At 45.1% G+C, this 26,792-nt stretch overlaps 1 protein-coding gene across 2 annotated transcripts in view; it reads left to right on the top strand.

Moving 5' to 3' along the window:
- The window catches only part of GNG12 (G protein subunit gamma 12), a 135,959-nt gene that overhangs the window by 19,524 nt on the left and 89,643 nt on the right, over nucleotides 1-26,792 (top strand). The gene's annotated exons all lie outside the window — the stretch shown is intronic.

The raw sequence follows: 26,792 nt of genomic DNA, 5'->3' as shown, positions 1-26,792 counted from the left end.
GCAGTGACCCTGGTTATAAAAGCCATCTCTGACCATGCCTGGGTCTTCCAGTTTTCCCAGAAGCTAGGCCAACAGGACAAGCAGGTACTTCGAAGTGTGCACTGTGAGAGTCCTAAAGGCACACCCAGCCTCCCCGCCCACAGACACCCTCACAGCATGTTTATTATCACTCTGTATCACCAGAGGTGATGAGTAACTCCAGAAAGCAGAAAGTGGGGAATGGGAGGGGCGGGGGGGTGGGGTCTGAAGGCAGAGGCAAGAAATACATAGGGAGGGGGTTATGGGCAGACACGAAGGGCTTTTGGTAAGTGGGGTCAGTGCCACACTTTGGGGAGAGGTCACCAGGTGCTCGCCCTGCTTCTGCCCACTAGCTGTGTGACCCGGGCCAACTGACCCGCCCCCCAGACTGGAATGGGTGGTCTTGTAAGGTCCATTTAGTTCTGGGTGAATGCAGGCGATGGGGAATGATAGACTGAGGGCTGGAGAGAAGACAGCCCAGCTTGAGAAGCCCATGGTCTCCAAGCTTCCTTCCCATTCCAGAATGATTCTGGAATTCTGTGAGGGTTTTAGGAAGACAATATCATAAATCATCTTGGTTCCAGTTTTATTCTGTTAGATTCAAGTCATTTATTAAGCTGATAATAACAGCTAACACACAGTGTTGACAAGGTGCGTGTCAGGCCCTGTGGTAAGCCCTGGGGATGAAAAGAGAGGCTGAAGGAGCTCCCCGTCTACTGGGAGAGACACCAGGCCAACAACTATGCTCAGGCTCTACATGGAAAAGTAAGAAATGATCGACAGAGGGAAGGCTCCTAATAGAATTGAGAGGGAGGGACCAGGAAAGGCTTCCTCCAGAAGGTGGGATCTTAGTGAGGACTTGAAGAAAGCCCAGCAGATGCAGAGGTACAAATGAAGTCAAGGAGAGTTCCAGGCATGGAGGACAGCCAGAGAAAGTTCCTAGAGCCATGGAGGCTGGTATCCCTAAGTCATAGAGTATATGGAAAGGAGTAAGGTGTAAGAAGACTGGAAAGGTGGGAGGCATCAGGTACCAAATGACCTTAAATCCCAAGCAGAGGATTTTAGATTTGGTTCTGGAATAAGTAAGGCTGCGGATTTATAATTCACTCCATGGGCAATAGAAACCAATGGAAGATTTTCAAGTAGAGGTATTAGGTGGTTGGATCTGTGTTTTAGGAATAGTATATGGTGAGTTGGAGAAAGTCAGAGCTTTCAATTCAGCAGCTGTTTCATAGTCCAGGTGAGGAGAGATGAGGTTGTGAGCTGGAGTAGAGTCTATGGGGATGAAGAGAAGGGGCCAGATGGCAGAGTTGTTATAGACACACAGTTAGAAGAACTGGTGCTTGAGTGAATGGGAGTTGGAGGAGTCACACATCACTCCCATGAATGGGCTGTGGTGGTACCATCAGTAGAAACAGGAAAGGCTGGAAAAGGGGATGGATTTGGGAAGAAATGTATCGGGTTCAAGCTCGGACATGTTGACTTGAGATGCCTCTAAGACGTCTGTGTGGACTGGCCTATTCCTGGAGAAAGGTGTGTGTATCTTTGCTTTTTCTGAAGTCAGGCATGCTTAACTTACCATATGGAAAGCATGTTATGTTTTTAATCTCCCAGATAGGGCTGTAATCTTTATTACATGGGTGGGGTTGGGGTATGAACTGGGGTTGATCAGAGGACCATGACCTGTCTCCACCTTCCAACTCAAATAACAAGAAATTCACAGCTCAACATGCCATTCTACTTAGGCTTTGTTTTGGGTGAAAAATATTTGAGGGGAGTTTTCCAAAGTGTCTTGTGGTTTGACAGCAGGAGAGTAGAAGGCAAGAAACTTCTTGATGCACTGGTAAGTGCAGTTGCTGACAAGTGAGGGGTCCTAGGTTTGAATCCAACCTTGCTACCTCTACCAGTGTGATATGAAGCCTTCCAGGCCTAGTGTAAGGTAAGTAGGTTGGACTAGATTAGGGCTTTCTTAACTTTCTTAACTTTGTGGCATAAGTCCCTTGGGCTTTCTAGGGGAGCTTATGAACCCCTTCTCAGAATAATATTTTTAAATGCATAAAATAAATGGGGAAAAGCTAGATGCATTTCCAGTAAGATCAGGGATTAAACAAGAATGTCCATTATCACCACTGTTATTCAGTATGGTACTAGAAATGTTAACTGTAGCAATAAGAGAAGAAAATGAAATTGAAGGAATTAGAATAGGCAAAGAAGAAACTAAGTTATCACTCTTCACAGATGATATGATGATATACTTAGAGAATCCCAGAGAATCAAGTAAAAAACTACTTGAAATAATAAACAACTTTGGCAAAGTTGCAGGTTACAAAATAAACCCACATAAATCATCTGCATTTCTACGTATTACTAACAAAACCCAACAGCAAGAGATAGAAAAAGAAATCCCATTTAAAGCAAGGGTAGACACTATAAAATATCTGGGGGTCTGCCTACCAAAACAAACCCAGGGATTACATGAGCACAATTACAAAACAGTTTTCGCACAAATAAAGTCAGATCTAAGAAAGTGGAAAAGCATCAGTTGCTCATGGGTCGGCTGAGCTAATACAATAAAAATGACAATTCTGTCTAAATTAATTTACTTATTCAGTACCATACCAATCAAACTACCAGATAATTATTTTGTAGGGCTAGAAAAAATAATATCAAAATTCATCTGGAAGAACAAAAGGTCCAGAATATCAAGGGAACTAATGAAAAGAAATGCTAGGGAAGGTGTCCTAGCCCTACCAGATCTCAAACTGTATTATAAAGCAGCAATCATCAAAACCACTTGGTACAGGCTAAGAAACAGAGGGATAGACCAGTGCAATAGGTTAGGTACTCAAAATGCAATAGTTAATGAATATAACAATCTACTGTTTGATAAACCCAAGGACCCCAGCTTCTGGGATAAGAACTGACTGTTGGACAAAAATTGCTAGAAAAACTGGATAGCAATGTGACAAAAATGGGGCATAGACCAATGCTTGACACTGTACACAAGAATAAAGTTCAAATGGATATATGATCTAGGTATAAAGATTGATGCTGTAAACAGATTAGGGGAGAACATTATGAAGTGCAAAATGGATAATTTTGATTGCATTAAATTGAAAAGCTTTTGCACAGACAAACCCAATGCAACCAAGATTAGGAGGGAAGCAGAAAACTGGGAAAGAATTTTTGTAAATAGTGTAAGTGATAAAGGCCTCATTTCTAAAATATATAGAGAATTGAAACTGAGTCAAATGTACAAGAATACAAGTCATTCCCCAGTTGATAAATCGTCAAAGGATATGAACAGGGAATTTTCAGAGGAAGAATTTAAAGCTATCTATAATCATATGAAAAATGCTCTAAATCACTATTGATTAGAGAGATGCAAATCAAAAGAACTCTGAGATATCACATCACACCTATCAGATTGGCTAACATGACAGAACAGGAAGATGATAAAGGTTGGAGATGATGTGGCAGAGTTGGAACAGTAACTCATTGTTGGTGGAGCTGTGAGCTGATCCAACCGCTCTGGAGAGCAATTTAGAACTATGCCCAAAGGGCTACACAAATGTGCATACCCTTTGACCCAACAATATCACTTCTAGGACTGTGTCCCCAAGAGATCATAAAAATGGGAAAGGGTCCCACATGTACAAAAATATTTATAGCATCTCTCTTTGTGGTGGCCAAAAACTGGAAATCAAGGGGTTGCCCATCAATCAGGGAATGGTTGAATAAATTATGGTACATGAATGTAATGGAATACTGTTGTGCTATAAGAAATGATGAACAGGAAGACTAAAGAGAGGCCTGGAAGGACATATATGAACTGATGCTGAGTGAAAGGAGCAGAACCAGGAGAATTTTGTACACAGCAACAACCAGAGTGTGCGAGGAATTTTTCTGGTAGACTTAGTACTTCATTGAAATGCATGGACTTAAAAAATTTGCAATGGACTCTTGAGGCAAAACACCTTCCACATCCAGAGAAAGAACTGTGGAATTGGATCACAGACAGAAACAGACAATTTTCTTTTGTATTATATTTTGTTTTGTTTTATGGTTTCCTCCATTCATTTTAATTCTTCTATGCAACATACATTTAATAGGAATGTATATGTAGAACCTATATAAGATTGTATGCCATTCTCAGGGAGGGAGTGGAGGGATGGGGGGAATAAGAGGGAGGGAATAGAAAAGAATCTAAGCTACATGGAAGTGATTGTTGAACACTAAAAACAAAATAATTCAATTAAAAAAATGAAATGCATAAAATATATAGGATTAGATAAGAAACCAGTTATGCTGAAATAGTTATCCAAATAATTTTTTAAGAAACCAAGTCATAGATTCCATATTACAAATAACTGGGTGATCGCTAAGGCTCTTTACAACTCCAGTAATTTATATATTAATAAAATTCAAAGACCCTTTGTTGTGACACTGCATGTTCTAAGGACCTCTTGGCCTCTGACATTTCACATTCCAAGTCCTCCTCAACCTCTGACATTCCATGTTCCAAGCCCCCTTGGCCTTGACCATTTTACAGACTGTTCTGATGTTCAGTGTTTCCGGGTCCCTTCCACTTAACATTCTGTGAGTTACACAAACAGCAGTGATCTGCTTAATACCTTTGAGCTGGTTCCTAGGTTTAATCCTAGCCTGGTGTGTGACCTGGTTTATCTTTGATGTGCCTCAGTTAACTCATCTCTGTAGTGGGGATAATTGGTAGGAGTGATGGTTCTGAGGTTAGAGAGCAGCCCTGGCAGATGTGACCCAAAGAGTCTTGAAATGAGAACACCCAATCCAAGTGTTCTAATCTGTCATTTAAAAAATAGAAATGCACACCCCCCCCCCCTTCAAACAAATTGTTGGTGTTTCCTTTGGAGAAAGAGTGTTGCCTTTGAAGGGCAAGCCCAGGGTGTCTTCATCCAGTAAGCCACAGGCTGAGTGCAGACCCACTTGCAGAGAGCCCTGGTGTGACATCAAATGTGGGCCCCTCCTGCTTCTCCTGGGGAGGGCAGGCTGGGGGCCTGTGGTGTGGGAGAGAGGCTTCCCCAGGCCAGTAATGGCCCAGCAGCAGGTGGGGGTTTTCATTTTATCTGAGTGAATCTAAGGAGCCTGAGACAAGGCTGGGAATGATTTTAATCCTTTGGAAACAGCGTGATTGGCAGCTTCCTGTTTATCAGAGGAGGGGAGGGGCTCCCTCCCAAAGGAGGAGGTAGAGGGTGACTTGGACCACTGGACATTCATGGAAAAGACTTCATGAGTCTTTGGATCATTTAAGGGAAAAGGGCAGTTTAGGGATGGATTTAAATGTCTCCTTCCACACACAGCTGAATGGACAGATGGAAGGAGACACACACAAACACACACACACACACACACACACACACACACACACACACGCTGATTAAAAACTGACAATTTCACTGTGGCAGGTCCTGAGGCTGTGGAGACAAAAATAAAATAGCCCTGCTCTCCAGTATATTACATTCTGTTAGGAAGAGGTCACGGACAGAAATACGCGTCTGTTTGTTGGTCAGCTATGTTGGGCCCTGAGCCAGAGGTGTCACGTACAAGGAAAGGAAGAGCCCCTGTGCCTGGAAGCTTCCATTCTGACACAGACACGCATGATAACATCGTAGAGGCAGAGTGACAAGGATCCTCGGAAGCCGCTTCTCCCGGCTTCCTTTTTTACCTGGAAGCTGCAATCCAAGGATTTGCCCAAGTTTGTGGGATCAGAGACCTGGGGCTGGAAGGAACCTTGTCTCCCCCGCGTTAGACTGTCAGCTCCTCCAGCGCAAGGACTATCTTTTGTCTCTTTGCATCCTCAGCTCTTAGCACAGAGGCTGAAATATAGGAGACACTTAATCAATGTTTATTGATTGGTTGATCCAGTCAACCCCCTCATTTCCAGAGGAAGACATTGAGGTTTAGAGAGGTTATTAGGTGACTTATCCGAGGTTACTCAGATGGGATTTGAACACAGATCCCAGTCCTAGAGCCAGCATGAGCACTGATCCTGTCCTAGACCTGCTTCCATAGGCACCCTCACTCATGCTCATCCCCTTCTCCTGCAGTGCTGAGTGAACAACCAGCCACCCATGAGAGTGAGAGAGTGAAAGTGACTGGGGAATTTTTATGGCCTCAAAATGGATAAAAATACCCACAGGAAACATGCAGAAAACAGGCAAATAGGAGGGAGACAGCGGGGCTCTAATGATCCAAGCTGCTTTCCTGTCATCTCACCACGTGGCCCCCCTCTGGAACCTGCCAGCACCCGACCTCCAAATCCTTCCTTCCCCAGTCCTGGCTTTTCCAGGGAACCCCTACCGGGGCCAGCAGAGCAATGCCAGGATCGTTCCTGAGGCCCAGCAGCCGGGAGGTGAGGGGGAGACCTTGAGGCCACCCTTGCCAACAGGCCTTTAAACAGGAACCGCAGTCACAGCCACTGGAAGGGTCCCTCGCTGGGGCCTCAATGGGCTCTTTATTAGAGAACCCGCCCTTGTCAAACATGGACTTGCAGCCAAGCAGAACTTTTCCTTGTGACATGGTGCCTGTCCTTGATGGCCCCCAGTGGTCACCTTCTCAGTGTAATTGGCAGAATACTCTACAAGGAAGTGGAGAGCGAATATTGAGAAAGGAACAGAAAAGGTAGCGGGGGGGGGGGGGGGGGGGGGGGGTTGGGAGACTTCTTGGTGGCATAGTGGACAGACTCATGGGCTGTTAGAAAGACCCGAGTTCAAATTCTGCCTCAGACACTTACTAGCTGTGTGTCCTCGGTCAACTCACCTAACCTCTTTCCTCATTTATAAAATGGAGCTGCCCTCTGGCCTCTAAGGGCTGTTCCCTATAGAACTTTGATCCTATGGTTCATTCCTAGAGGCTTACATGAGTAAGGAAGGCAAGGCTAATTTTTAGCACCTTTTTCAGCTTCAGGTTTAGTCCCCTATGCCTGGAAAATATTCTGTCCTCACTTCTTTACCTCTTAAAATAGCAAGTTTCTTAAAAACTCAGTTGAGGTTGACACCTCCATGAGGCCCCTCCAGATTTTCCTGCCTCTTTGTATCTCCCCTCTAATTACCTTTTTAGAAAAATGTTGTATATACATATACACTTATATATGTATGTATGTGTGTGTGTGAGTGGATACACACCCCATCAGTGGGGGCTCAAATGCAGCGGGGAGAAGTGAAAGAGAGCCAGATCAGTGCACTTGAGGTCAGGGACTGTACCCCCATGTCTCCACATCTCCTAGTGCCTAGCACACTGCCTGGGGAGTGGTTGAATTCATTTTAAATGGAGGACCATTTTCTCTCCAGCTAGTAGAAGCAGCAGGAAGCCCTCAGGGCCTTCCACCTCATTCCCATCCTTATTTCTTCCACCCAATGTCTGGGCTCCTCACTGAGCCCCCATCTCCTGCCTCTGGGTGTGCTCCCTGGCTGTGCCCCATGCCTGGTGATCTCTCCCTCCTGGCCTCCTTCAAGTCAAGTTGTCTGTAATCCAGATGCCTCGGTGATTTAGCCTAGATGTGTTTTGTTTGCACACTGCCGCACTTATGCCATTTTTATAACCTGCTGTCCTCATTCAGGAGGCTAGGTGGTGCTGAAGTGGACAGAGGACTGGGCCAGAGTCAGGAGGACCTGAGTTCACATCTGGTCTCAGACACTGACTAGTTGTGTGACCCTAGGCAAGTCACTTTACCCTGTTTGCATCGGTTTACTCCTCTGTAAATTGAGCTAGAGAAGGAAATGGCAAACTCTCCAGTATGTTTGCCAGGAAAGCCCCAAAATGGGGCCAGGGAAAATTGGACATGGCTAAACAACTTCTCATGGTGACCCTGTGAACTAGGGTCATGCAGGTGGTGTTTGCTTCCATTTTCCAGAGTTTCAAACTGAGGCTTATCTGTGGTCATACAGCAGGGAGCAGGGCAGAGCCTGCATTTGAACTCGGGTCTTCCCTTGTCAGGTTGAGCGCTCACTGTGCTGGGCCAAACTTGTACCATATCACCTCTGAGTAGATGACCTGGTGTTTCTTACCCACCTGATGCAGATAGGATCCTTCCTGAGGCCCAGCAGCTGAGAGCTGAGGGGGAGACCCTGAGGCCACCCCTGCCAACAGGCCCCTCCTGGCCCCCCATTTATACCTCGCTGCCGGCTATCTTGGGAGACCTTCTTGCCCCAGAACATCCTCTCTGGCCTGGGATTGTACTCCCCTCCACAAAGCCTGCCCCCTTCTCCTGGGAGGAGTATCTCCTGTAGCCCTCTTCTCGGGAAGGGTCTCCCCAGCCTGCCTTCATTCCCCTTCAGGCCTTGTCCCTGACTTTCTCTTTAAAATCATGTCCTTCCTTCCATCCTTCCTTCCCTCCTTCTTTCCTTCCTTTCCTCCTTCCTTTCCTCTTTTCTTCCTTCCCTCCTTCCTTCCCTCCCTCCTTCCCTCCTCCCTTCCTTCCTTTCTCCCTCCTTTTTCTTCTTTCCTTTCTCCCTTCACTTCATTCCTCCCTTCCTCCATCCCTCCTTTGCTTCTTCCTTCCTCCCTCCCACGCTCTCTCCATCCTTCTTCCCTTCCTCTCTGTTTCCTTTATGCGTCTGTAGCCCTGCTCCCATCACCGCCCTTGGCACAGCGCTGTGCGCTCAGATATGCTTGTTGTCTGGTTGGCTGGTGCAGCAGAGGAGGTTTTTTACATTCTGAAGCTGTTCAGACAGTGCAGGGACCAGACACTAGAGAAATGAGAATCACATCGACCTCAGCAGCTTATCTTCTTCCAGCATCTCAGAGGAGAACAAAACAGCAGAGCAGGTGAAACATAAATATGGTGGCCAGATAGTTGCTTCTGGGGCATACCTTGCTCCCTCTGGTGACAGAGAAGGTGTTGGAGGCCCAGGTCCAGGCTTGTGACTTTCTTTGTCCCCCCACCAGCCGACAAGTATTCATTAATCAGGAAACATTGGCTACATTAAACAATATGATTGACCAACCAAAATCTTAAGGGCCAGGCTGGGCTCTGTGCTAAGTTCTGCCTCCCTCCCACCCTGCCCACAAGCACTTGTTTCCAACGGGTGGCAGAGCTAGGATCCATAGGGACAAGTGGCAAGGAAGACCACTTCATCTCTGAAAGAGCTTTCTGCCAACTTGAGCTGTATCAAAGTGGAATCATCAGCCCTCCTCAGAAGACTTCTGGCTGAGGCTGAATGACTACTGACTAGCTTTGCTTTAGCACAGAATTCCTCTGGAATCTGACCTCTGAATTCCCCTCCAGCCCTGGGATTCGGGGATTCTCTCATTTAAAACCAGGTATCCACAATATTTATTTCTCCTTAGAACCAGATGAATTGGCCTGTATGATGAGTTCCCTGACTCTCTCCTCCTTCCCTTCCTTCCGCTTCCTAGATCAGAAACCCTTTTGGACAAAGTACAGTAAGTTCAAAAAGTCATCCCTTGAATGTCCTATCAGTATAGGCTGTTATTCCAAAGTCAAATGCACCACAGGAAGCCCCAGAAATATTTGTTCGAAGCAATAGCTCCTGCAGTGGTTCAGCTTGGATTTCAGCCTGGAAGCATTCAGTTTTATTTTGATGTTTTTTCCAAAGACATTTTCCCTCTTTCTTCACAGCTGATTGAATTTGTAACTTCTTGCTGCTTCTCTCCACTAGATTCGTGAGTTTCCATTCTCACTAAGGCCCAGGACTGGAGTTTTTCACATAATGGAGTGATGTCCTTGTCAGGGTCAAGATGGCTCATAGGAACTGGAGAGGAAGGCACTGGGATGGAAGAGAATGTGAACATGGACAGGCTCTGCATTAATTAGCAATGAGTCTCATGACCAAAAGGATTTGTGAGCATAGAAAAGAGAATATAGACATTTAGGGCTGGAAGGGTTTTTCTACATATAAGAAGTCATACAGTTGTCGTAGACCTTTTTTTACAGAGTAGGAGATAAGGGACTCCCCTGAAGGACGTCACCACGTGTTAGTCACAGAGCTCGTACCAGAGCCATTTTTCTTGCCTTCGTAGGGGTGAGACTACATCTAGCATCCTAGGAACAATCAATCAACTGCCCACTGTGTGCTAGGCACCATGCTGTCAGTCAGTCAACAAGCATTTATTAAGTACTTACTATGTGCCAGGACATGGAGCTAAGCATTGGGGACACAAAGACAAAAGTGAAACCCCCAGCCCCTTGGGAGGTCCCATTCTGATGAGACAGACAATATGTCTCTGTTAGGACACACACAATATATACAGAATCCTTATTAAGCACCTACTGTGTGCCATGCACTCTGTTTCAGGCACTATGGATGCAAAGAAAACAATGACCCCTACCCTCCTTTGAGGAATATTTACCTTCTACTAATCACAGATTTAGAGCATCAAGGAACCTTACAGGTTGTCTAGTGAAACCAATTGATTTTTACCAGTGCAGAAACTAGGGCCCAGGCGGGGAGAGGAATGGTAGAGCTAGAATTCGAACCCAGGGCACCTGATTTGAAATATAATGTTCTTTTTCCCCTCATGTAGAACCCTAGATCTAAGGTTATTAGACCTGTGTGTGGTCATTGTTGTACAAAGTAAAGAGATGTTATAGATGTCAGATTTAAGATACACATTTTTAAATAAGTCAGAGTTTCAAGCAGAGTGGAACTCACCCTCAAGCATTTATTAAGCACCTACTGTAAACCAGGCTATTCTAGGCATTGAGGATACCAAAGTAAAAGTGCCCCCAGGCAGCTTATGTTCTAACAGGAAGGACAGCCTAGCACAGTAGAGAGAGCGCAGGATTTGGAGTTGGAGAACCTAGGTTGAAATCCCAGCTCTGCTCATTACTGCCTGTGTTACCTTGGGCTAGTCCCTTAGATCTCTCTGGGTTCTCATCATGGGCCTGTTAGACCATATAATCTCTAAGGTCCTTTCCAGCTCTAAATCTGATCTCTGGTGGTGGGATGGCAAGCTAACAAAGAAACTTTACTCACCTTCAGTCATTTCAGCCTCACTATACTCCTGTGCATCTGATGGGGATTGGTATCGCTTTTTTACAGACTAGGAAACTGAGGCTCAGGGCTTGTTCAGAATCACACCGCAGGTTAACCAGTGGCAGAGCTGGAGGGGACTAGGACTCAGTGGAGTCAAGAAGCCTGCATTCTAGGCTTGCTTTTGTCACTGCTTATCCATAGAATGACCCTCCCCACAAAGACTCAGTTTCTGCATCTTTATGTTTCTGTTTACATCATCTACCTGAATGAGAGAGAGCGGAGGACAGAAGAGTGACTGTGCCAGCAGGAGTCAGGAAGACCTGGCTTCAGATGCCTTCCCTACCCTGGTCATACCTGCTATGTATGACCGCCTTCTCTCTTCAGACTTGGGAACAGTTGCCAGATGTCTCTATCGGGGATGGGTGTCCCAAATGAATGAAATCACCTGTCCTTGAGATTTAAACCTTAGAGCATTAGAGAAATGGCAGCCATGGGTTGTGAGGGCTAATTTTTAGTGACCCTCCATAGGGAACTTCCTCTGCCAAGTCGTTGTCTAATCATTTGTGACTCCTTTTTGGAGGGTTTTCATGGCAGAGATGCCAGAGTGGTTCACCATTTCCTTCTCCAGCCCATTTTACAGATGAGTCAAACAGGGTTAAGTGACTTGCCCAGGGTCACACAGCTAGTAAATGCCTGGGACTGGATTGGAACACAGGAAGAATCTTCCTGACTTTAGGCAGGGCACTCTATCGCCACCTGGCTGCCAGTAGGAGAACAATAATAGCCCTTGTTTTTATACAGATCAAATGAGCTAGTATTTGTGAAGCACTTAGCGCAGTGCTTGGCACATAGTATGCACTTAGTTAATGTTTGTTCCCTCCCCACTGCCTTATTATTATGCCCACCTTTCAGTGGCTTTCCCAGGTCACCCAGCTAATTAGGGTCAGAGACTGAATTGGAACTCGGGAGTTGGTTTCACCAGATTGCTGAAGAAGGCTTTGAGAAAACCCTTCAAGAAGCCCTCCACTCTGCCAAGATGCCTCGTGGTGATTGTTACTGGACTCCTTCCAGTGCTTGCGTTGTGTCATCATTCTGTGATTTGTGTCCTGTGTTCTTCCCACTACCCTTCTCCTGGTGACCATAAAACACCTTGGACCTTTGGTCAGGAAGTCCGAACCTCTGCATCATCAGTCTGCCCTTTTTTTTCTTTTTTTAAACTGTTTTCATTTCCATTGTCCCACAGTTCTGAGAGCAAGAAATCTCTTTGTGTCTGTGTTGGACGTGGTCTCTGCCCAAGTCCCAAGGAAGAAGATGAATACCAGAGCTCAGGTTGTCCAGGCTCAATCAAAGACAGGAATCCCACATAGGGGCAGTTTCCCAGGGTGTGGCAGGGGTGGGCCCTGCTGGGTAACCTGACACCAGGCAGCCAGGGCTCTCTGCAGACAGAGGCGTTACAATCAGTGCCAGGCTCGGCATGGAGCGCTTGAAGACCAAACCAGAGGTCAGTCCTTGTGTCCAGGCAGGGAAGGGAAGGAGGCTGATCATACATTGGCCTTTTCAGCTACGCACACAGAACCATCTCTGTGGCTCACAGCCAGCTCTGCCTCCTCGCGCATCAGGACAACACCCCTTCTATGTCTGCCTTTACAAAGAGCATGATGGCTTTTGGGAAGGTGTTCTTCATTTTTGAACCACAGGAAAAGAATTGGCGATACAGCTGTCCCCAACTTGATTACTTCCCAGATTTCATCCAATGAGAAAGTGTCAAGAGGCACTTGGTTTAATATTTTGACCTTGACCTTGCAGGTCAAGGAAAATTATTGGGAAAAACCATGGCAGTGGTATTTACAAAGCAGCCACTGGATCTGTTGATATAATTTCTGCTTGTTGGCATCTGGTATATCTGAGATGAGAGGATCATAGTCTCTCCCTCATTTTGCAGGTGGGAAAACTGAGGTCCTGAGAGGTAAAGTCATCCTGGGAGTAGGCATCAGAGATGGGAAATGATGCTACAACCTCTTACTCATGAGCTAGTGCCACTCAGAGTGGGGGGGAGTTTCTAAAACCTCCTCTTAGAATTAAGAGCTGGAATGGACTTCTCCAGCTTCATTTTACAGAAGAGGAAACTGAGGCCCAAGGAGGGTGCCCAAGGTCACACAGGTATCTGGGATAGGATTTGAACTTAGGATCTCCGACTCCATGGTTCCTTGACTTCCATTTGGCTATCCTGTAGACAGAGTTGCAAACATTCAGGTGAGCAGCAGCAGAACATCTTAACTGCTCCTATAGAGTTCATCAGTTTTAGCGTAAATACTTAGGTGTGCGAGAAGAGTGAACGTGGCCTAGTGGCTGGAGTGCTAGCCTTGGAGAAGGAAAGACCTGAGGTCACCTCCTGCCTCAGACACATAGTGCCCCTGTGATTCTGGACTAGGTCTTGAACCTCTCGCTGCTCCAGACAACATTGCAGAGAAGCTGCTGATCCAGACTGGAGGAGAGACTTTCCTCCTCTAGGAATCCCCTCTACATGGAAATCACAGGTCTACTCTCGGTTTCCGTTTTGAGGTAGAAACAGTATGGTGTTGGGTGCTCCATGTGGACTCAAGAAGCACTCAATTCAAGTCCCATCTCTGTGTAGTAGAAGTAGCAGTAGTAGTAGTAGAAGTTATAGTAGCAGTACAAAAGCAATACGGTAAACTAATAGTAACAGTTGTAGTAGTTGCCACTATTGTAACAACTACTACTGGTTTACTATATTGCTTTAAGATTTGCAAATACTCAGAAGCTAGTATAAGGCCTGGCATAGGGTAGCCACTTAATCCAATAATTCAGCACATTAAACATTTTTTAACCACTTACACATGGCTGTGCTAAACTCTGAGGATACACTTAATTAAAAAAAAACCAAAAACATCATCCCTTCCCTCAGTGAGTCTCAAGGGGGAGGCAGCACACAGTAAATAAAGACTCAATAAGTGCCCCGTGACTGATGATGCTTGGCCCTGAAGATACAAAGTCGGAACAAAATGAGCCACTGCCTTCAGGCAGCTTCCATTTCCTTGACCAGGCCCCAAGATAAGGCATCTCTGATATAGCAGCCCCCTCCTGACCTTGGTTTGTCAGCTTGTCCTTCATCTCTCACCCTGCTTTTCCATGGGCATTTTCTAAAAGTAATGTAAATAGGCCTTCAGTTTTCTTCGCATCATTCTTCTGCCTTAGTGCATCCTTTTTTTATACTTGGAGCAAAGATAAACTTTAGACCAGTACCTTCACTGGGCCAATGAATCCTCTGTAAGAAGCAGAAAAGGAGCGTGGTTGGCATGTACTAACACACCATTCTGGAACATGGGTTGAGTGCAGCAAACTGTCCTTTAGAGAGCTCAGAGCTCTCATCTTGATCAGTTTTTTTCTGGCCCATCCTGACATGTTGTTTTCGTCCTCCTTTCTGTTCTTTTCTACACTGCAGGTCTTCACAGATTCAGAAATCTCACAGTTGGTAGTACCGTATAGGACACCTAGTTCAGTTAAACAAGCATCTTTATGACAACATCCTAGCCTTCCCCTAAAGAACATGGGAGCTTGTTCCCTCCTGTGGCATCTCATTCCACTTTAGTGGAACTCTGATGTTAGCAAGAAAGGATTTCTTTATGTCTAACCCAAATCTGCCTTCTGTAGTCATACAAAGCAGGTCTTAATTCCACTTCTGGATGGTAACGTTTAAGTTCTTGAAGCTGAGCCTCCCGCTGGGCTCAACCTCCCATCACCAGCATCCAATAGCTACCTTTCTCTAACCCTCCATTTTAATGTCAGGCCCATGCTTTGGCCACCATTTTGTATCTCCGTCCCACCTTTCCCACTCTACTATTAAGCAAGCTGATGCTACTTTGCTGATTGCAACAGCTCTGGCCAAATGATTTGCTGTTCCAAACTGGAGGAGTCCGCCTCAGAACCATCTCCTCCCTTATCATCTTACATGAATGCAAATGGAAAACTTTCAGAAGATAAAGTCCGTATCTAAGGATTAAGGGTGTGTAGAAGAGGGGACACTGATTCTTCAAGCCCTAGTTTAGGCCTTAAGACCCTTCCCTCCTGGATTTAAGTCTTCCATAATTTTATATTTTAAATGCTGTTTCTGTCACTAATTAGTTGAATGATCCTGAGGAAGTTGCTTAACTCCTCTGACCCTCAGTTTGCTCATCTATGAAATGGGGGTAATAGATCAGAACTTCCAGCCTCACAGAGTTTTTTGTAAAGTGTCTTACAGACTTTAGAGAGCTACGTAAATGCCATTTATTCATTTCACATGATGGAAGAGGAGGGAAATAAGCCTCTGGGAAGAGGACCTCCTATGAAAAAAGACTTTCTAGATGAACCACTTTCCTGCAGTTCTGCAGCTGAAATGTTGCAGTGTTCATGAATGCTCAAGTCTCACACTGAAGCTGGCAGCGACCCAAGCCAAGGACTGTGTCACAATACTTCCCTCAGCCAAGTAGAGTGAAGGGAAAAGGGCAAAACTGCATTAAGGGCAAAAAGGCTTGGCAGAGAAATTCCAAAAGCTCTTGGGTGTTCTAAGTTGTGATCAGCATGGCTCTTGCTTTGGCCTGGCCCTATAGTCAATAGGAAAAGAAAAGAAAAATCAATCAGTCCATCAATAAACATCTATTAAGTTCCTACTGTGTGCCAGGCTCTCTGCAAGGCCCCTCCTTTGTGTAGCTCCCTCCTCCTGCCAAGCACAAGTCATCCTTGTTTGTCATTCAGCCCACTGCTTCTCCTTCTGTCTTGGGAGCCAGGCAGAACAAAACTGACTCTTCTTTTCATAATTGCTATCAGATAGTGTTTTAAGGTTTGCAAAGCACTTTGCGTGTTTTAATTTATTTAATCCTCAGAGCAACCTTATGAGATAGGTAATGTTATTATCCCCAATTTGTAGGTGGGGAAATTGAGGCTGAGAAAAGTTGTCATGCCCAGGGTCATACTTAAGCAGGATTTGAACTCAGATTTTCCTGATTCCAGGTCTAAGACACTGTCTGTTGGGCAGCCTAGCTACTGGATGGTCTTTCTGTCCTTGAAGATAGAGGTCATGTGCCCAGCAGGCTAAACATCCTTCAGTCATTGTTGAGTATATGGCGGTAGAGATTCCTGGTAGGAATCAAATGAGTCTGACATCTCTTCCAGTTCTGAGATTTGGGAGATTCATCTGGGAAAGTTTCTCTGATTCTCCCTCTCCATCCATCTGCAGATGAAACTTGTTTTTTTTCCTTCTCTCTGGCATTTCTGCCCTATGGCCTGACTCTCCTAATCAGCAAGTGCCTCACCTGGCCCACTCTTCCAGGCTGGACCCCAACATACTTCACTTCAGTGTCCACTCAGTAGCCATCTTCTTGACCCCATGTCTTGATGTTGCTTGGATTCCATCTCCTTCCAATTCTGGAATGATGATTCTGTCATCAGTGCCTCTGTTTCTGTCCCAATTACTTAATGGACCCCTGTGTCCCTTCCTGGCCAGCTCTCCCTTAGATGTATTAGAGTATAGGTGTATTGAGGTCAAGACTGTAGTTTCAGAACTTAGCACAGGACTTAATACTTACTCGTTCATTCTTCAAGTATTCCAAGATGACCTTATCTCTGTCTCCCCTTTATCCTCATTAAGAACTGTCTTGTGTCATTGTCCTTCCCCCACCCCCACCCCCAGTATTATTGTCACCTAGACTGTTCTCCCAATCATGGCCAGACTGGAAGCTCAGTGACCACTCACAAACTTGATTCCACTGCTGATCAGCAGAGAGACATTGACCTTCTCCATTTCCAACCTCAACCTGTTCACCCCTCCCCCCATCCCACGTCCATCTCACCATATTGTTGCCAGGCTTAGTGCAGACACCAGTTGGCTTAGCCTACTGAAACTCAGAACTCCCAGCTCAAGGGGTCCACCATCCTCAACCTCCCCGGTAACAGAAGTGTGCAGAGTGGAGGAATATATAGAGGGTAAGTCTTGCATTCAAGATCTCCAAGCACACTTGGAGTGTGCTTTTTGACCATGGGAAAGTCATATAACTTTTTGAGTGCCCTTGGGAAATTCTGTGAGACTCTAAGTCCCATGGCATTAGCTTGAGAGTCACTATTGGGTAGAGAAAATCCTGGGGGCAGGGAGCAAGGGCGAACTCTGTGAACAGTGGGCATTGAGAGCCACATGACAAAGGGGCCCCATTCACAACAGCAAACACTACTCTTTTTGTGAAGTGTGCCTGATGCCAGGAAACTGGGAGGGCAAGCTGCCCTGCCATGTTCTCTGGCTGCTAAGCCCCAGTGCAAAACCCTGGACAGCAGAAACTGAACATCCTGACGTATCTGAGGCCTCAGGGTGGCCCAGTGGAGAAATCCCTGGTCCTGGAGTCAGGAAGTTGTTTTTTCGATCATGTCCAACTCTTTGTGACTCCTCTTGGGCTTTTTCTTGGCAGGAATACAGGAGTGGTTTGACATTTTCTTTTCCATCTCATTTTACAGATGAGGAAACTGAGGCAAACAGGGTTAAGTGACTTGCCCAGGGTCACACAACTAATAGGTGTCTAAGGAAGGAAGAAGAACAATCAGGAAGACCTGAGCTCAAATTCAGCCTCACATACTTACTATACTCACATACATACATACTAACCCTCAACTGCCTCAGTTTCCTCAACTGTAAAATGGGAATAATAACAGCACCAAATCCCAGGGGTTGTTGTGAGGATCAAATGAGATTTTAGTTGTAAAGCACTTTTTTTTGCACACCTAGATAAATGTGTGCTATCTTAATTATTATTTCAAAGCACTTTACATGCATTATCTCATTGGATCTTCACAAGTTTCAGACGTGAAGTTTAATATGCAGGATGATAAGATTTAGGGTTGGAAGGGGCCTGAGATGTTGGTCCATCCTCTTCATTTGATAGCAGAAGAAAATGGGGACTGAGAAGAGTGAAGATGCCTGAGGATCCCTAGGGAGCTGTGTTTCATCTCCAGTCTTCAGTCTCTTCATCTGTAAAATGCAAATAATAATAGTGTGCATCATGAGGATTTGAACTCATGTCCTCTGACTTAGTGCTAGAGCCCTCCCTCTGTTGACTAACACTAATCTGTCCTGTTTGTAAGTAGTTGTTTGCATGCTATCTCCACGTTAGACCGTAAGCTCCTTGCCTTTCTGTAGTGCCTGACACGTAGGAGACACTTAATAAATGTTTATTGACCAGTGCCTGCAAATCCAGTGTTGTTCCTCCTGTACTATATGACCTCATCCTTCTGGCCCCCTACAGTGCTTGTGCACAGCACCATTTAATTATCCCTCATGATCAGAATTAGGATCAGAATAATCTTTAAGAAAAGATTAAAATGATATTCAGAACAGTGGATGAACTAATTATAGGGAAAATTGCAGCACAGAAAATGGGAATAAATAGGGGTTTCTGGTTAATTTTGCTTAAAACAACAACAAAAAATGAATAAAGGCCGTTGAAGAAACTGGGGATTTTTTTTTTAGCCTTGAGAAGAGAAGGCTTTTGTTGGGTGTAGGGATGGCTGGAGGAGGTGTCTCTTAGTGTTTAGAAAGTTATCCTGTGAAGAGGAATTCATTTCCCTTTTTCTGTAGAAGACAGAACCAGGACCAAATGAGTAGAAATCATAAAAAAATACTTTAGGATGGATAAAGGAGAAACCTTCTTGTCTTTGGAGCTGTTCAGGTATGAAATATGCTCTGGTAGGAAGTAGTGTCACGTCAACCATGGTTGTTGAGGGACTGTAATGGGAATGCTTTCTCAGATGCACTTGGGATGGCATTGCTAGCTCCAAAGTGTAACATCCTCACATAACAGCCGGAGGAGCCACTCACTTTGAATGGGTAGATTCCTTCCACGTCTGGGATTCTGTGGTTTGTAATTGTCTCTTTTAATTCCCCTCATCAAAGTCTCCCAAGCTAAGGTGAATTTTCAGGAGACCCTTCACTTAGAGCAGTTATCCTTGGCCACAGAAGGCTCAGCTAAAGCACAGTTTCTTTCCTTGCATTTCTCCCCCCACCCCACCTGCCCACTGTGGATGTTTTGGCAATGAGATTTGGGTGTCTTGCTATTTTCTTTTGTCTGGCTTTATTTTTCTTTATGGCGTGTCATGTATTTCAGTCTTTCTCCCAGGAGGGCAACCGGCAAATTTTCCATAGCCCTCTATTGATGCAAAATGGAAGAGCACTAGGTAGATGCCACATAATCCAGAAGAATTCACAAGTATCTTAGGAAACCACTGGCAGTTTCCCCTGGAGGATGGGAGCAGGTGCAGAAAGAGGAGGTGCTTGTCCCTTCAGCCCAGCCCCCAGATTCTCGGGCATCCCGGTGATCAGAACTCATTCAGACCCCCCTCTCCAGATCAATCCATGGCTCAGACCCAAAGGACACAAGGTATCTCTCCATATGGAGAAACATTGTATCTGCCACTTACCTTCCCTTATAACAAAAAAACAGCCATTGTAACAACCAAGTCCTCTGGTTCGTGTTCCAGAAAGTGGTTTCCCAGCTCCTGGCTCCTGAGCACTTCCCCAAATTCTTTTGTTGATACTGTGCATTTACTTTTCTGATCATGTTATTTACCACTGGGAGAATGAATCTCCCAATCCAGCATTTCATGACCACCTACTATGTGCTAGCAGTGTGGTATGACTGGCAAGCTGGCCAGAGGTCCACAGTTAGCCCACAGCCTGTTTTGTGACTTAGACAGCAGTCTTTAGTTGAGGTTTTTACATTTTTTAAATAAAATAAGACTTTATTTTAAAATCTAAAAACGATTCTTAACTTGCAGTTTGCCAACCCCTGGTGTAGTGGCTAGCTCCAAGTTAAGAAGACCTGGGTTCAAATTCTGCCTTTAGAAGTCTGGCCCAGTGACTCTGAACAAGTCCTTTGTGTCAGGCAACTAGCTTCCTTAAGATGAAGTAGCAGAGAAGGTGCTACCTGCATTGGTGGAGGGAGATGCCCCATCTGGAAGTTCCCATATCAATAAACCTGCAAACCACCCACCACCCAACCCCCACCAAGGTACTGTGCAGGGGAAACAGATGTCAGTGAAACACTTCCTGTCTGCTGGGATTTACATTCTCTAGGAGGGACAGCATGGACATGCCTCAATGAATACACACACACACACACACACACACACACACACACACAGTATATGCAAAGTAAATATGAGGTCAACCTCTTGAAGGTAGGGCCAGCTTACTTTTTGTCTTAGCTTCACAGTGTCCTAGCAACAAAGTAGATGGATAAAATTATTGGAAAAATCCTATTTCCCCACTAGCTGCCTGGTTTAAGTTGGTAAATTGCATTTTTGGCCTTAGAATGCTGACCTGAGCCCCTTTTTAAGGGACTCTATACTGATGTTTCCCCAACCATTTATTAAACTTATACCATGTGCCAGGCACTGTGCCAAACAGCTAAAAGACAATGAAATTGTCCTCAGGACTCAACTGATCCAGGGGACCGAGTTTCACACTGTTTATATAGCTTCCTGGACACCTTTTTACAAAAACCCAGCATGTGAAGAGTTCAGTGTCTTGAGCTATGATGCTGGGAGAGAGCCACCATGACAAATGGAGAGGCAGGCAGGCTGGGCTGAAGCTATGCCGTGTCTTTGCTGAATATCCTTCCCATGCTACTGTAAACGTGTGATGGTCTACAAGAGTCTCATTTCATTCCACTTCCAAATCACCAGACTGGCCTGAGTCAGGCCTGGCCCTGAACAGGGGCCCAAGGAATCCTAGGAGGGTTGATGTTGATAGAGCATGCTCAAGTCCAGGTGCTCTGAGAATTGTAGTCTGTTTGTATCCACCCTCGCTTCATTCTCTTTAGCTTTCAGATTTGTGGGACCTGGTAGGAACATCCTCCCTGCTGGCATTCATTCTCATCCATCGAGTATTTGTTCTAATTCTTTTTCCTCCCCTCAGGAATCCAAGGCACGGAGAAGCGGTCTCTCCCACGTGCCTGTACCCAGAAGTCTAGCAGAAGCCAAAGCTGAAAAACTCTTTTCAGTGTTGTTCCTGGTCCAGGCTCCCAGCAAGGCACTTCCTGTATTCTGCCCCTAACTGTCAAACCTGGCTCCCTTTTGTAGCGGACATAACCCAAATATTTGTATAATGACTCTAGAGTCTCGTGGCGGAGTGAGAGAAATCCTCCCTTCCCCCCGACAACTCCTCCCCCCAAAAAGAGAGGAAAAATGTATGATACATCTTAGAGAACCGAATGTCAGCCAGATTCATTATTGTAACCATCCAATTCCTCAGTCCCTCAGAACCATCAATTAACTAGGATTTGGAGAATTAAAATCTTCCTGGAAAGACAATGAAAACTGTTCTGAACCCCAGGACAAGCTTTCTGCCCACTACACTGCACCATCTGCCCAGGAGGACCCATTACTAGTTGGGTGACCCCGGGGCAAATCCTCATCTCTTTGGCATTCAGTTTCCTCATCTGTTCAGCCGAATGGTCACTCAGGTCCCTTCTAAATTTATGGTCCTATGATGCTTTGCTTTACCTTAGAGGTAATGTTAGGTCAAGAGAAAGCTCTGACAACTTGGGAGGGGCAGCAGATCTGAGCAGTGTGTCTGCCACCTGTAAATCAGCCTGGCCAGATTTGGACCATTGCCTGTGGAGTTATGAATTTTTCAGCCTTAGCAGTTTTTGAATTAATCAATCAACAAGCATTTCTTAAGTCTTTGGTAGCATCTCGTACTCTGCTAAACCTGGGGGTGCAAAGAGAAAGCCAAATGGGTCCCTGCCCTCAAAAAGGCTTCCATTTGAAAGGGGGAGAGTATGTGGGCATAGCCATTGAAGACTTGTCTCTAGAGGGATTTTGATTTGCATGAGTGGAGAAAACATCTATGCCACTAAAACCACAGGTCCTTTCAGTGTCAGAGGGGATATTATACTTAATGCACCAAAGGCAAATGGGAAGGGGGGGGAATGGTTGATATCAGGGATTCATTTGTTCCTTTTTTAAAGTCAGCTCCTTTTTTTTAAGCACCTACTATGTGCTAGGGACTGGTGTAAGTGCTGGGATATGATTAATAAAAAGATAGTCCCTGCCTCATTACAAATTCAGTCTTTCTCACAAAGTTCCTTGTTTTATTTTTTCTAACATTAAGAAACCATTGCTGGGATACTATACCTGTCTCCTGCTGTGTGACATTCAGTTTGGACTGAGCTCAGTCCTGGGGAGCTTGTCTTCTAATGAGAAGGATTAGACTCTCTGGCTCATTAACCCTAACCCCAGCATATGGAAACAGCTCTACTTATAATTTAGGTTGTGGCTCACATCTGGTGTTTCACCAAAAAGAAGAGTTAAAAATACTTAATGCAAATCAGATATGGGGCAGATAATTTATTCCTACACAGAAAAGAAATGCTAAACATAAAAGACACATAGCTTGCATAAACAGAATGATTTTAAAACAGGATTTAGTAACAACTTATAACTACTGTTACAATCTGGTGGGAGGCTGATATGTAAGCTTCATCAGAACCTAAAGTAGTTGCCGGATCACTAAAGCCCTGTACATTTCACCTCCACTCTGCACTGTCTAAACAGCATCCAGGACAAATCTGCTGATAAACAGTTTGCTTGGGCTAATCCTTTTGTCAGTACCTTCCTCTCCAAGAACACCGCACTAGCGGCCATGGATTCCTTCTCTGCCACCATTCAAGTCTAATTGAATGGGACATCTCAAACCCACAAGTTTGCTTTGGTACCTGTAGCTGTCCAACTTGGTAGAGGTACTGACACTTTCACGATCAAAAGTAGCAGCCAAGACCCCAGGCTCAACCCTGCTTACACAAAACTTGTGCTCAGGCCTTCCTGGAGGCTAGGGGTTGGAGGTGATATATGGAATAGTGCCAGCTGCACCCTTCCCCCTCCCCCAGTCTCCTATCAGGAAGCAGCTTCAAACAGCCCTGATACTAATTGGAGCCAGAAAGAAAAATAATGGGAGTCTTCAACAAGTACAAACCTTTGAGTCCTGAGTCATACATGGTAGAAGGTAGGCTCCAAACTCCTACATGGTCAGCTGCAACCCAGGGTGGCAGCTCTGAGCTTGCTCCAAGAGATGGCCCCAGGAGCTAGTCCAACCTTGCTATATGTTGTTTATGTCTGTATTTAATTGTGGGAATGTACATGCTCCTTTCCCTCATAGAATGTAAGTGCCCTGAGGTCAGGGATAGTTTCAATTTGCTTTGTGTTCATAGAAGCTTTTCCAGTGCCCAACCCATATAGGCACTTAAAGGCTGGCTGAATGACTGATCAATGGGTGCTGTACCATAAAACGTGGGCCCCTCTAGTGAGCTAAAGGCCCCACAGGACCTCCTGTCCTTGGAGAAACAGCAGGTGATGTTTATTCACATTGTACCTTCCTAAGGTAGGAAAGCAGACTCATCCATGGCAGAAACGTTTTCTTTAAGCAAGGTTGACTCCAGTAGATACCCTTGATTTAGACATGTAAGAGGGCATCTAATCTCCTCCTTCATTTGATAGATGAGTAAACTGATATCCAACAAAGTTAAGCATTTAGCCCAAGGTGATTCAGGTAATAAGTGGCAAAGCATGGCTTCAGATCAGTTTCTCTGACTCTGAATCCAGGGATGTTTCCAATGTCTGTCAAAATAGGGTGAGAAATTAGAATCAGGGGACTTAATAGCTTTGTTTATTTGAAGCCCAGCTTAGTGAAAATCATCTGGAATGTGGCATATTTCAGGAAGAGTTGGAAATTTTCCCTTGTGGGCTGCTATATTTTTCCAGAACATGCCCTTGTAGGTTGTATGACAAGGATATTTTGGCACAATAATTCTGTGCAGATCTTTGCTTTGTAGTTACCTGAGCGGTTTCCTGTGGGCCTTTGTGATAGTAGGAAACAGATGTTCCCTAGGCTGTATCTGTGCCCCCATTGCTCTTGTAGGCAGGTTCATGGGGTAGGTGCACATGCATGGATAGACATAACATTCATGGAGGAAGGGGAGAGTTCATTTATACTGCACTTTCCAAAGGAGGAGGGAGTGGGCGGCAGGAACCTTGCAGACATGACTAAAGGATTTTACTGCTGTGTCCTGGAGTTTTCACACACTGTTCAGTGGAATCCAGAGGTGCTTAACCCAAAGTAAGCTTCAGGACTAAGCATGCAGGAGTTCTCTCATGGCTGACATTTGCTGGAGTTAAAAGCGCTAAGTCAGGGGTGTACATAGGGCTTTATAATAGAATGTTCTGGTCTTAACTGAACTCCTGATTTACCTTTATGGTGTTTCTTAACTTTACTTCAATGGCAAAAATAAAGTAAAACCACATTTTTGAAACTAATAATGGATTTAAAAGAAAACATAGGATCACAAAAGCAGCACAAGCAAACAAACCTGGAAAGGACCTTAAAGGTCATCTAGTCCAATCTCCTCATTTTACAGATGAGGAAACTGAGGCCCTGGGACCCAGCATGATCTACCCAAGGTCATATAGGATGTGAGCATGGGATTGGAATACAAATTCTGATCTTGCCCTTTGTACAAAGAAAGTATAGACACGGTGGAGGAGGAGATTATGGAGGCCTGGCAAAGCCTTCTTGAAGAAATGGTAGAGAGTTCTGTACTGGAAGTCAGGAGATCTAGGTTTGAATTCAAGAGCTGCATTTGTTAAGTGACTGTAGTCAAGAAGCATTAACCTCAAGGCCTTGGTATGTAAAATGAGAGCAAGTGACCACCCCTTCTGGATTGTTGAGGAAAGGGCTGTCTTTGCAAGCCCCTGAGGACAGTAGAAACATAAGGTGCTTTAGAATCAGACACATGTAAAACTGTTCCAGTGCTTTTTCTTAGCAAGTTGTCCTTCTTAGGGAGGAAATAACCCCCAATCCCAGATGCTAAAAGCTGACATTTCCGTGACCAGCTCTTAGCTTGCACTGCCTTCTTTGAGCCCTTTGAGAGAGGTGCCATGGTTGTTCTTGCTCTCTCCATTTCACAGATAACAAGACAGAAGCTTGGCAGAATTTGACTTGTCTAGTTACCCAGCATGTAGGATTCAAATGTCATGCCTCCTGACTCTAGGCCCACTGGCCACCATGGCATGTGGTCACCAAGGTGGTGAGCAGAAGCCCAGACTAATCCTTAATCCATCAGAGAAGGAAATGGCAGTCCACTCCAGTAGCCTTGCCAAGAAAGCCCCATGGACAGTAGGGTACAACTGAAAAAAAGCCAAAAGCCCCAAGCAGATCCTTTTATGTTCATTCATCCATCGTCCTTTTTTTTTTTTAAATGCTAACCTTGTTATCTGCCTAATCCATTCAGAAATTAATTCTTTGATTAAATCTGGGATTTGCATCCTGATATTTTGAGGTTTGTTTTTTAAAGGTTTGACAATTCTGAGAGTTGTTGAAGTAAACTTACAGTGATGTTTAATAGTTATAACTTTATGTGATGATCATAATTTTTGGAATGGCTGGCTGGGCAGCTCCCTGGCCTTCAAGTTGGGAAGATCTTGGTTGAGCCTCACCGTTGGCACATAGCGATTGCAATGGGAGGTCACTGAGCCTCTCAGAGCACCAATCAAACTCTCTAAGACGAGAGTAGCCGTTAATCTGAATTAGTGAACGGTATTATGCACTAGGGGCATCCTGTAACAATGAAAACACAGGGTCAGTCATTCAGTTAATCCATCTATAATATGTTGGACATATGCCAGGTGCTGAAAATGCAAAGGGGGAAAATACTGTCCCTGTCTTCAAAGAGCTTATGTTGGGAGGAATTAGCATGCACACACATATAAATATATACACAATACATGTGTAACACCAGCCCCCACCCTGGACTCACTTTCCCAGTGTCCCCTTCCACCACCAGAGCCTGGCTGACTGTATTCCTCCTTTAGGATTCTGGGGTAACTCTTTGGGATCACAGCTTCTAATATTGTGATTCAGGAGTCCCTATACAGTGTGTTTGCCAATATCAGTCAACTTAAGTGACATAAATTAGCTTTTATAAAAGGGTATTTACTGAGAACAGCAGCTTAGAAAGCAGAAGGCCCATTCCATACAAGGAACTTGGGGTGAAGGAGCTCAGATGTAAAGTCATGAGACTTTAGAAGTAGAGGGGTGCTTTGTTTCTCCTGGCCCCAGAAGTTATTTTCTCCCCAGATCACATCTGATTGTGAACTCCTTGCTGGGTGAGGGTCCTGGTGGATAGGACAATCCCCTGCTGGGCTGCTCCCACCTGTTCCCTTGGCTCTGAAGGAACTCTTCACTGAACTTGCTGAGGGACTTCTGACGGTGTTTTCAGCCTTTATAAGCCCACGAGGTCGTAACCTGGTTAATTCTGCCTTCAGGTATTCGTTCCCCTGTGATTAAAAAAGAATGCATGCAAAAGAGATGAAAGAAACAAGTGCCACGCATTCATGACCATCTGGTGGCTGGGCAGGAGCAGCCACTGCCTCTCCCCTTCACCTGGCAGCTCGTAACAGTTCAGGTCTTCGCTGTCTTGAGGAAGGAAGACAACCCAAGAGACGATGGAAGACAGTGTTGATCCTTTGTATTCAGACTTACGTGGGGTACCTTACTTGCCTTCCCATTCTTTAGCCAACCAGAAAGCTCTTCATTCCTTCAGAGTAGTGCCCTCTCTACCCCAGTCCAGTCACTCGTGGCCAGTATAGGGCTCCCCAAGCCTTCCCCTGTTAGACAGAAGCTGGGAGAGAAGCAAAGCTTATACCCCTCCCTGGTACCCACCAGGAAGGGCTAATCCCAGCATGCTCTGAGGCAGTGTTGCCGAA

Source organism: Notamacropus eugenii, chromosome 2 (assembly GCF_028372415.1).
Source record: "Notamacropus eugenii isolate mMacEug1 chromosome 2, mMacEug1.pri_v2, whole genome shotgun sequence".
Lineage (NCBI taxonomy): Eukaryota > Metazoa > Chordata > Mammalia > Diprotodontia > Macropodidae > Notamacropus > Notamacropus eugenii.
The sequence above is the reverse complement of the archived record's forward strand: the minus strand, read 5'-3'. Positions and strand labels throughout refer to the sequence as shown.